The sequence below is a fragment of the Propithecus coquereli genome, unplaced genomic scaffold (assembly GCF_000956105.1).
Source record: "Propithecus coquereli isolate 6110/MARCELLA unplaced genomic scaffold, Pcoq_1.0 Scaffold205, whole genome shotgun sequence".
Taxonomy (NCBI): domain Eukaryota; kingdom Metazoa; phylum Chordata; class Mammalia; order Primates; family Indriidae; genus Propithecus; species Propithecus coquereli.
Genome location: NW_012145523.1, coordinates 4,831,767 through 4,842,562, shown reverse-complemented (window position 1 = coordinate 4,842,562; position 10,796 = coordinate 4,831,767). Strand labels below are relative to the sequence as shown.

Below are 10,796 nucleotides of genomic sequence, written 5' to 3'. Positions count from 1 at the left end.
TCCAAGACAACAACTAGCAACAATACTTATATAACTCTTAGAAGAAAAAATAGGTGTACATCTTCATGACCTTAAATTAGGCAACAGTTTCTTAAATATGACACCAAAAGTATAAGCAACAAAATAAAAAATGGATGAATTCACATCAAAGTTAAACACTTTTGTGTTTCAAATGACTCTATTTAAGAAAGTGAAAAGGCAACCCTCAAAATAAGTAGAAATATTTACAAATCACGTATCTGAGAAGGGACTGGTAACCAGAATAAAGAACTCTTACAGGCCGGGCGCGGTGGCTCACGCCTATAATCCTAGCTCTCTGGGAGGCCGCGGCGGGCGGATTGTTTGAGCTCAGGAGTTCGAAACCAGCCTGAGCAAGAGCGAGACCCCGTCTCTACTAAAATTGGAAAGAAATTAATTGGACAACTAAAAATATATAGAAAAAATTAGCCGGGCATGGTGGCGCATGCCTGTAGTCCCAGCTACTCGGGAGGCTGAGGCAGGAGGATCGCTTGAGCCCAGGAGTTTGAGGTTGCTGTGAGCTAGGCTGACGCCACGGCACTTTAGCCCGGGCAACACAGTGGGACTCTGTCTCAAAAAAAAAAAAAAGAGAACTCTTACAATTCAATAACAGAAAGACAAATAACCCACTTTTTAAATGGGCAATAAATCTGAATAAACATTTCTCCAAAAAAGATGTGTAAAGCCAATAAATACATGACAAGATGCTTGATATCATTAGCCATCAGAGAAATGCAAATCAAAACCACAATGAGATACCACTTTATATCCAGTTGTTAAACATAGCCATTGTTAAAAATTAAATTATATAATCAAAAAAACAGGTAATATCAAGTGTTGGCAAGGATTTGAAGAAATTAGAATCTGTGTACACTGCTAGTGGGAATATAAAATGGCTCGGCCATTTTGGAAAATGGTCTGGCACTTCCTCAAAAGGTTAAATATAGAGTTACCATATAATCTAGCAATACCACTTCTAGGTATACATCCAAGAGAAATGAAAATATGGGCACACAAAAACTTGTACATGAATGACCTGTTATGAAATAACAGCATTAATTAAAATAGCTAAAAAGTGGAAACAACCAAATGTCCATCAACTGATGAATAGGTAAATAAAATGTGATATAGCCATACAATGGAATATTGTTCAGCAATTTAAAAAGTGACGTTGGAACTATACATAGGATCCAGCTAAGGGAGACTAAATAGAAGCAGCAAAAGAAACAAGAAAACCCAATCCTTGCAAGTCCCAGAAGCTCTAGGTTTTATTGGTCCCACTTTGCATATAAGTAAAGAGAAGCTCAAATTGGTCATGCTACAAAATGCCACAATAAGGTAATGTCAGGATCTAAATTCTGGATTATCTGGGTTTAATCCATGTTTTTTTACTACTGCAGGATTATAACTGAAGAAAAGATGAGCTGCTGAAAATTTATATATTGTTGTTATTATCATAATTACCTATTGTTGTGGCATAAATTTTTTGTCCAGTAATTTATCACAATGGTTACATTACTGAGTTAAATTTGTCCCACTTCTGCAGAATGCAAACAACACACATTTACCTGTATCAGCATCCCTACTCAAAATTCTTAATGTGGTTAAATTGAAGAATATCTTCAGACTCACAGGGCTGCCGAGCCAAGAGCAAGGTGTGTTTCAGAGTCATGAAGACAGCTCTGGAACATAGGACTGAGGACAGTCCCAGGAAGAAAGTGCAGCTTGGTCTTGCTGCAGCCACATCATGTGAATTTCCCTGACTTCCTCCTCTCCTTTGCTGTCCAGTCAGTCCTTTTTTCCACGTTTGGTTTCACCAGTATTTTTCCCACAGTCCTACCTTTCGCATTTAACCATTTTAAGCGGAGTAGTATACACAGATACAGCTTAAGAACTGACTTTAATATCTGGGATACAGGAGTATTTAAATTTAGGAAACAATTTTAGCACAGCAATAATGGTTAACAATGGAAAAATATTACTGGAAAAACTATATTTGACCTTTAAAACAACCAACATGTATATATTTAAGAATCCAAAAAAAATTTATCCAGAAATTCCTACTGACATCTCATTCATAAAGATTTTTCCACTCCTTCACAAGTCGAAAATTGAGAGCTTTCATGAAGTCCAGTACAGTATTTATTTTTAAATAAAGTGCTGACCTCTAGTGGCTAAATTGAATCAATTCAATACCTGAATCTGCTGAACAATCTTCACGACACAAAGAGAGGTAGCCCAACATTAATTATAACCTCCCTGATGTAATGCAATAGGCAAAACACAGTTCCACCTATGGAACATTTGTGCAGGAAAAGTCAATCCTGTATGTTATCTTGTCTCCAGGTCTAACAAGTAGTTAAGGGGAAATAAAAAAGGTAGATAAGTGTGTTAGCACTACTCTAGAATGTGGGAAATTGTACTGCACAAAAGATCCAACTGGTTTTGTTTCCTTTTTTGAAACAAATAAAGGATGTGAAAAAGTGGTGGGAAAGAGAAGTGTTATAGATTAAAAGTGTTATTGTTATAAATTAAAAGTATTTTAAGACATGTATAGATTAAAAGTGTCCTATTAAGTTAATGCAATGTGTGTACCTTGTTTGGATACTGACTTGAACAAACAAAAAAAATTTTAATTGTGAAAACTAGGGCAATGTAAACTCTGACTGGATATTACATAATATTATGGAATTATAATTCATGTTTAAGGTATGATATTGATAGGATTACTTTTTAAATATTATCTCTTAGAGATATATAGTGAAGTACTTATAACTGAAATTTTTAAAATATTAGAGAAGATAATTACAAGTAGAGATAACTGCAGATGCCAAGGCCCTGAGGCAGAAATATGTTTAGTATTTTTGAGAACAAGAAAGAGGCAAGTGTGGAGTGAATAACTTCTACAGAGTAGAAATGAAATCAGAAAGGTAGTTGGGGTGTGGGATAATTAGGAGTTTGTAGGACTTGTAATGAGATAGGACCACATCAGAGTATTCTGAGCAGAGGAATGATGTTTAAAAGGTCATTACGGCTTCTGTATAGAGAACTGGCTGTCGACAGACAACGCTGAAAACAGGACAATCAGTCAAAAATCTATTACAGTAATCTAGGAGAGGGAAGACGGTAGCTTGAACCAGCATAGTAAAAAGTGGTCAAATTCTGGTTATATTTCAAAAGTAGAGTTCACAGGATTCTCAGACAGCTAAATGTGAGACGTGACAAAAAAAGAGGAGTCAAAGATGGCCATGGTTTTCTGCCCAGAGCTATTGGAACGATGGAGTTGCCATTTGCTGAGACAGGAAAGCGGAAGGAGAAGGTTTAATGGAAGTGCAATTTCTACCATGTTAAAATCTGAAATGCTTATTAGATGTTCAAGAGATGTTGGATGAGTCTGGAATCAGGGGATGTAGTCTAGGCTGGACACGTAAATATAGGAGTTGTTAGACTCTGCCACTAACTTTTCTTTGTGTGCCTTAACCTCTCACATTTTAGGTTGGATTACATGTAACTGCCATTTTTGTAGGTCTAAAATGGTCAAATATCAGCAGCTTCATATGGTTCAACCAAATATAAAACTGGAACAATTCCTACCCCATTTCACAAGACAGTTGAAATGCTCACATAAGAGTGACATATGTGAGAATTTACATGGTAAATGTTTAAAGCACTGTTATAAAAGAGCTCATGTAGTGAGAAATTGGAAGAGGCATTTTTGTAACTCAGAATTCATTCTCATGCAAATCACATAACTGAAGATGATTTCAGGTTATCTATATGGAATCTGTTTTAGGGAGGTCCCATGACCAGGTACACGCATTCAGCAAATGTTTTGAGTGTTCACTATGTGCCAGCACAGAGCTCATTACCTGTTGGGGCAACCGCTTTTGGGCAATGCTGGGAAGACAAAGTCTTTTAAAACCTGCTTGTAAAAATAACCCAGACTAGACTACTCCAATTCTGGATCAGTACTGCTGCTGCTCTACCGAGTTAGAGCTTTATCCTCTACATAGTCTGCCCTCTGTAGGTAAGATTTGTTGAGATACACAGTCAGAATTGTCCCTACTTCCCAATAACTTTCAATCCAGAGCAAAGCTCCACTTCATTAGACCCTCCCCAAAATTACCCAGCCAAAGCCCAAATCCTGCAACAGGTTCTTTCTAACATCCTCTTGCTGAGCTGTCCCATGGGTCCCCGTGGTGACAATTGTCCCTCACTGCAACAAGTAATAAACCCCATTTGTTTAAGTAGAGCTGTGTTCCTGGTGGTCTTTGCCTGAAGGAAACAGACACATTTAATATACTACGTGTACTTGTTTATTTGTCTCTCCCACTAGGACATATCTCTATGAGAGCATCAACATTTACCTGTTTGGTACTAATGTCGCAGCAGTCAGAAGTGTACCTGGTATATTAAGGCTTTCAACAAATAGTTATTGAATAACTGAACTTTGAGCACCCAGATTGCAGTAAGCATTAGAGCCATGTTAAAATAGCTAAATGGGTGGCCCTTAGACTGAGGTGGCTCTAAAAGTCTGGGTTTCTAGGTAAGCAAACTGAAACCTGACTCAAAATTTAAAAGAAAATGAAAAACGCTCAGCCAATCACAGATGGTCTTGAACTTCCCACTGGAATAGTCAAAATAAGGCAACTGCTCAAACTTTAACCAGTCGAGTGATCTCTTGACTCTGCTCCCACATTCACCCTATAAAAGTTTTCCCTTTAATCGTATCCAGGGAACCCCTAACCATTTCTGGGTTGGAGCTGCCAACCCAGAATCACTGTCTGCTCAAATAAACTCTGAAATTTTAATGTGCCAAAATTTATCTTTTAATAGCTGCAAACATGAATCAGAGAAAGTCCTGGGGGTGCTAAGAGAGCAGTGACCCAGTTTTACCAATGATGGTTCAATAAGCTTGCCTGAGACAAGGAAGGAAGGGGCAAGGACTGAATTGAATTCTGCATTGGGGACCGATGTGTTACTCTGCATTCAGTGCCTGCTTCGTCATTCTTTTCTTTTGCTTTTTTCTTTATCAGGGTCATCCTTGGAAAGAGTCAGACACACTCTCCTGAAACCAGTGCTGGCTGAAGGAAACAGGTTTAGCCTATGCCAATGAGAACCACACATGCTATGGAATTTCAAGCCAAAGCTACCAAGTTTCCTTTTGACAGCCTCGCTGAGACAATAATTCAAGAATTAGTTACTCCTTCATTGAAATTTAGACCCCCTTCTTATTTGAAAAAACAAGCTGAAAATATTATCATACATTACCAAACACTGATTTTCAAACTCCAGGGTGCTTGAGACTCCCCTGAGGTGTTAGAAAAAGAGACTCTTTTTAATTGAAACAACATTTACTAAATTCATAATAAAATCAGTACATAGAGCTGAAAGGCTTAAGAGATCTAAATTTATAAATTCATAATCTTAGTAAATTGAATATTCACTAAAATATCAGCAGTTCCAAATATTTTTTCATGCCCCAAATTTTACCTCATCAAAACAATTAGCAATGCAGTTTACATTTCTCAGGATTCTTTGCAAGTACTTTGCCTTTACAAAGGTTCTCTTGCCTTTACCACAAATCCACCTTCTCCTTTTCCTTGGTTTTATCTTTCTCCCTATTATTAATAAATTAATAATTTTGGTTTAGGGAATTTCATTTAAATTTGGTGAGTTTCCAGACCTGATAGGGGCTGTGGTGATTCATTCACAGATTGTCCCTGGTAGGTTGTACCCAAGTGGCCAAAACATCATTAAGCAATATTGTTCACTCATTACCCTCTGACTACAACGATGCTTGTTTTAGACTAATTTAAAGATGATATACAGGATCTGAATCTCTAAAAGAACATTACTTGTTCAAAGAAAATTCTTAGTACAGTACTGACTATATTCCATTTGGTGCCACAAGATGTGACTTATATACAAGCAAACTCTCAATGTATAATAGAAAGAAATTTCATTTGTTTTGGCATTTTTTGAGCCCTTAATTTGTGAAGACACCTGGTTATGCATTCTGAATGATAAAAATAAGAACATAACATGGTTCCTGACCTCAAAAGTCTTAAAATCTCACAGAGAAGCAGATGGGTGCACAAGTAGCTAAATAAAATGCACAGTGCATTCAATGCAATGCCAGAAATACACACTGTCTAAGCAAAAATTGCCCTGGACAAAGTTAAACAAGCAAGGAAGACTTCATTTAAGCTCACTGCAACAGGTGAGAGCAACCAGAATATAGTGCAAACTCAACTCCACTGCAACAATTTGGGGGTGGAGTTGGGTTTTTTGAGGTTCTTTAATATTTTGTGATATTACAGTAAAATATACATAAAATAAAATTTACCATTATAACCTTTCTTTTTTTTTGAGACAGAGTTTTGTTTGGTGGCCACAGGTAGAGTGCAGCGGCAGCACTATAGCTCACTGCAACCTCAAACTCCTGGGCTCAAGTGGTCCTCCTGCCTCAGTCTCCCGAGTATCTGGGACTACAGATGTTTGCAATCACACCCAGCTAATTTTTCTATTTTTTTTTTTTTTTTTTTTGCAGAGAAATGGTCTCACTCTTGGTCAGGGTAGTCTTGAACTCCTGACCTCCCACCTCAGCCTCTCTACGTAGAACTTTCTGAAGAACCACCATATTGTTTTCCACAGCAGCTACACCATTTTATATTCCCACAAGCAATGTACAAATACCTAGATTTCTCCACATCCTTGACAACAATTGTAATTTTCTGTTCTTCTGATAATAGTCATCCCAATGAATGTGAAGTGGTATTTCACTGTAGCTTTGATTTGCACTTCTCTATTGATTAGTGATGTTGAACACATTTTCATGTGTTTATTGGCCATCTGTACACCTTCTTTGGAGAAATGTTTATTCAAGCCCTTTGCCCATTTTTGAACTGGGTTGTTTGGATTTCTTGTTGTTGAGTTGAATTTCTTTATACATCTTTTATACATATATATCAGATATATGATATGCAAACATTTTCTCCCATTACGTTGGTTGCCTTTTCACTCTCCAGACATACAGCTAATAAGTCACCAGAATGTAAAAGGAGTTATCGTGGAAGAAGACTCAGGTCTGGAAACATGGATGGAATGAGACCCTGGAGGACCTTAATGTTATGTTAGGGATGCAAACTTTATTTTGTGGACACTGGGAGCTCAAAAAAAAATTTAACAGAGGGATACAACTCGATGTGGGTACTGGAGTTGTGGAAAGCAGACCGCAAGGGGGGTGGTGTCAGACAGGAGAGAAGGCTTTGCCTTCCCATTGCCACTGTTGTGGCAGGCACGTCTGACAGAACAGCAGTCCGTAAACCGGCAGGTAGGGCCTCCTCAAATACTGGTGCAACCGCCTGCCCCATCTTGGGAGAAGCAGCTTGAGCCAGAAAAGAAGGTGTGACAGCAGTAGCTATGGCACCAAAGAGGCAAACATTAGGGAACAGGGAGAACGTGACATTCACAAGAAAATAATTTTCATTCGGAGCAGAACTGGACAACCAAGCCTTCACCTCTAAAATCGAAGACACATCGATGTGGGAGGAGCTCAGGGCAACAACCCTGACACCAACCACAGAACTACAGGGAGTAATTTACATCACAGGTGCCCAACACAACTAGACCTGGGTGTGTCTCCAGACCACCTCTGTTGGTCAAAAAGGATGTAGAAAGTTGCTCAACATCACTAGCCATTAGGGAAGGTAAATCAAATCACAATGAAATCTCCCTTTATATCCTTTGGGATGGCTATTACCAAAAGAATAGAAAATAAGTGTTGGCGAGGATGTGGAGAAATTAGAATTACTCTAGCTGTTGGTATGTAAAATGGTTAAGCTGCTGTAGGAAACAGTTTACGGGTTCCTCAAATATTTAAATATAGAATTACCATAAGACCCAGAAATTCCACTCCTATGGATATACCCAGAAGAATTGAAAACAGGGAGTCAAACAAATACTGTACACAAATGTTTATAGGAGCACTCTTCATAATAGCCTGAAGGTGAAAACAATACGAATGTCCAAAAATGGATGGATGGGTAAAATTACGGCATCTATATACAGTGCAGTAATAGCCATAAACAGGAATGAAGTACTGATACATGTTACAAGGTATACAAGGTGAACCTGTAAAACATCATGCTAAGTGAAAGAAGACAGACACAAAAGGTCACGTATTCCACTTACATGAAATATCCAGAAGAGGTAAATCCATAGAGTCTGAAAGCTGATTGATATTTGCCAAGGGCTGAGAGAGGGAGGAATGGGAATAAATGCTTAATGGGTTCAGGTTTTATTTTGGGGTGATTAAAACGTCTTGTTTTGGAACTAGCTAGAGGTGATGGTTGCACAACATTGTGAATTTATTAAATGCCATCGAACTGTACACTTTAAAACGGTTCATTGGATGTTCTGTGAATTTCACCTCAGTTAAAAAAAATTATTTCTCAACAATCAAATTTGTTCGAAGGCGAAGAATTACAAATAGACCTTACAAAGTGTGTTGGTAATGTAGTTTCTGAATTTTTAGAACCTTTTTCTGGGGTGATTTTTTTAAAAAAACATTCAACTCATTGGCACTTGATGTTCGAAGAAAGTTGTACAGACTGGAAGGGTAAACGTAGATTTGGATGAGCCTGGGCATCAGTTGGATGAGCTGGGCAAGAAGGAAAGCTAGTTCCCAGTTTCTTTCACGCTAGAAATTTGACAGGGTCGTCTTCCCTGCAAATAACACCTACACCCGCCCGCCCACTTCGCAGACGCGGGCGCCGAGCCTGAGCATAAGCTTGTGGGACCCGCCTGGCGCCCGGACCTCAGTCTCCGTGGGCCTCGCGGGGATCTTCCAAGGATGTTACGACCCCCAGCGTTCGAGCCTTCCGGCCTCGGCCCCGCCCTCCCAACTCCACCCCTTCCGCCCGCCGGCCCCGCCTCGCGGCCCAGCTCTAGTCGGAAGTGCAGCTGCCGGAACAGGCGGTTGGCCGGGCTGCGGCACCGAGCCGCCGAAGGGGCGGGTTGGCGTTGCGGCCGAGCCGGCGGCAGTCTTGAGGCCTAGCGCGGCGGCGGCCTGCGCAGGTGGGCGGTGGCTGGTGGGTGGGACGAGTCCGCGGCGGGCAGGCGGACGGGTTAGGCGCGCGAGATCTGGCCGGGGTCAGAGGTGAGCGGGCCGCGTTCCGGAGCCCGCAGGAGGAACGATGTCCCCAGAGACGTTGGGCCCGGGCGGGGATTGAGCAGCCACCCTCCTGGCGGTTGGTTCCGTTGCCTTTCGCAGTGCCGCTAAGCCGCGCTTTTAATTTTAGTTTGATTTTTGGGTTCCAGATACAGGTGTTCTCGGAAACTCGCAAGAATTTTGCGTAGCGCTTCTGCGGAGGCGTTTTTTTTGGTGTCCATATTGAATAAAGGCTGGTCGCTCCACTGTGGAGTTGGCGGCGTTTTACAGGTAAAGCCTAAGTTGTTACAAAAGCTCATGTAGTTGAAAGACTCAGATCGATCAGAGAAATCAATAGAATTGATAGTGACATTTAGAACTGCATCAATTACTGATCTTCGCTGAGGTTACCGGGCTTTCAGAAATGAGGTTGGAAAATCGCTGCCCCTGGAAACCATCTCCTTTCACCGCATAGTGGGGGGCTGCGTCTTCCGGAGAACAGCCCATCAGAAACCCACTAGGAATCGAAATATAAAGTGATTAGCAAGGTTTTCAGAGTTAGATTGAGTACAGAGTACTATATAGTTAGATCAAAACTAAGAAAAATTTATATTAGTGTGTGGGCAGAATCAAGTCCTTATTTTAAATGTTTTTAAAAAATCTAAAAACGGGTTCTGGTTTGGTCCTAAGGTTGTAATATTAGAACGTAAAATTAGATATTGAGGGAGTTTTGAATTCAGGTGTAGGTCTGTGATCTTTGGAAAATGACTCGTTCTCAATACCTTATTCTGTAAAATGGAGTTGATTGTAATGATTATAGTGATTTCCTCACAGATTCTAGTAAATTCTGTGTACAGAGTGTTTGTTTTATAAGAGGTATGCAAAGTTAAGTTTTTGTCTGCAGTACTTAAATAATTTAAAGTTAATAAACCCCCTCCCCAATTTAGTGGCAAGAAATCTTAGAGTCATCACATTTTGTAAGTATGTAGTGGATCTTTAGATTCAGTGGTCAAATTTTTCATCTTAACTTAAATTCAACTTAAACCTCCTATGAACTCTCAAGAGCAGAATTAATGTCTTATTCATTTTTTAAATGATTATTACTATTAATAGCACTTGTATGGTACCTATGATGTATTAGGAGCTTACCCCATTTGTTTTAGTTTTCTTTCTTTCTTTTTTTTTTTTTTAACCTGAACTGGCAAAAACCTAAGCTTTGGGTTTCACTAAAAACAAAACAGAAGAGTTTTACATGGAAAATCTTATTTTCTGTCATCAGAGGTTATGCTTTATTTAGTTTGCATGTGTAGACACACAGCGGTGGTTACATGGAGTTAGGTAAAAGAAATAGATTAAAAATAAACTTTATTTACCATCACTCTCAGAGCAAATGTTATGTACCATCTCTGTGCTAGGCAGAGAGGATACAGCAGTGCACTTCAAACACTGGCAGTACCTTTGATCCATCTGGGGTGCCCCCAGAATGCTGATGATCACTGTGCCCCACTGCAGACCAGTTAATCAGAATCTCTGGGGGATGGGCCTGGGCATTCTGCTAGTTAAAGCTTCTCAGGTTACTCTCTGACACTGCCAGGATGAGAACCCCTGTGTTACCGGAATGAGG

General features: G+C 39.7%; 1 protein-coding gene across 1 annotated transcript in view; it reads left to right on the top strand.

Annotated features, from left to right (window-relative positions):
- The first annotated feature begins 9,405 nt into the window (after positions 1-9,405).
- The window catches only part of SUPT20H (suppressor of Ty 20 homolog (S. cerevisiae)), a 66,580-nt gene continuing 65,189 nt past the window's right edge, over positions 9,406-10,796 (top strand). Inside the window, exon 1 of the mRNA XM_012644048.1 lies at positions 9,406-9,463. The gene's annotated coding sequence lies outside the window, so the exon portion shown is untranslated. The remainder of the gene's footprint in view (positions 9,464-10,796) is intronic.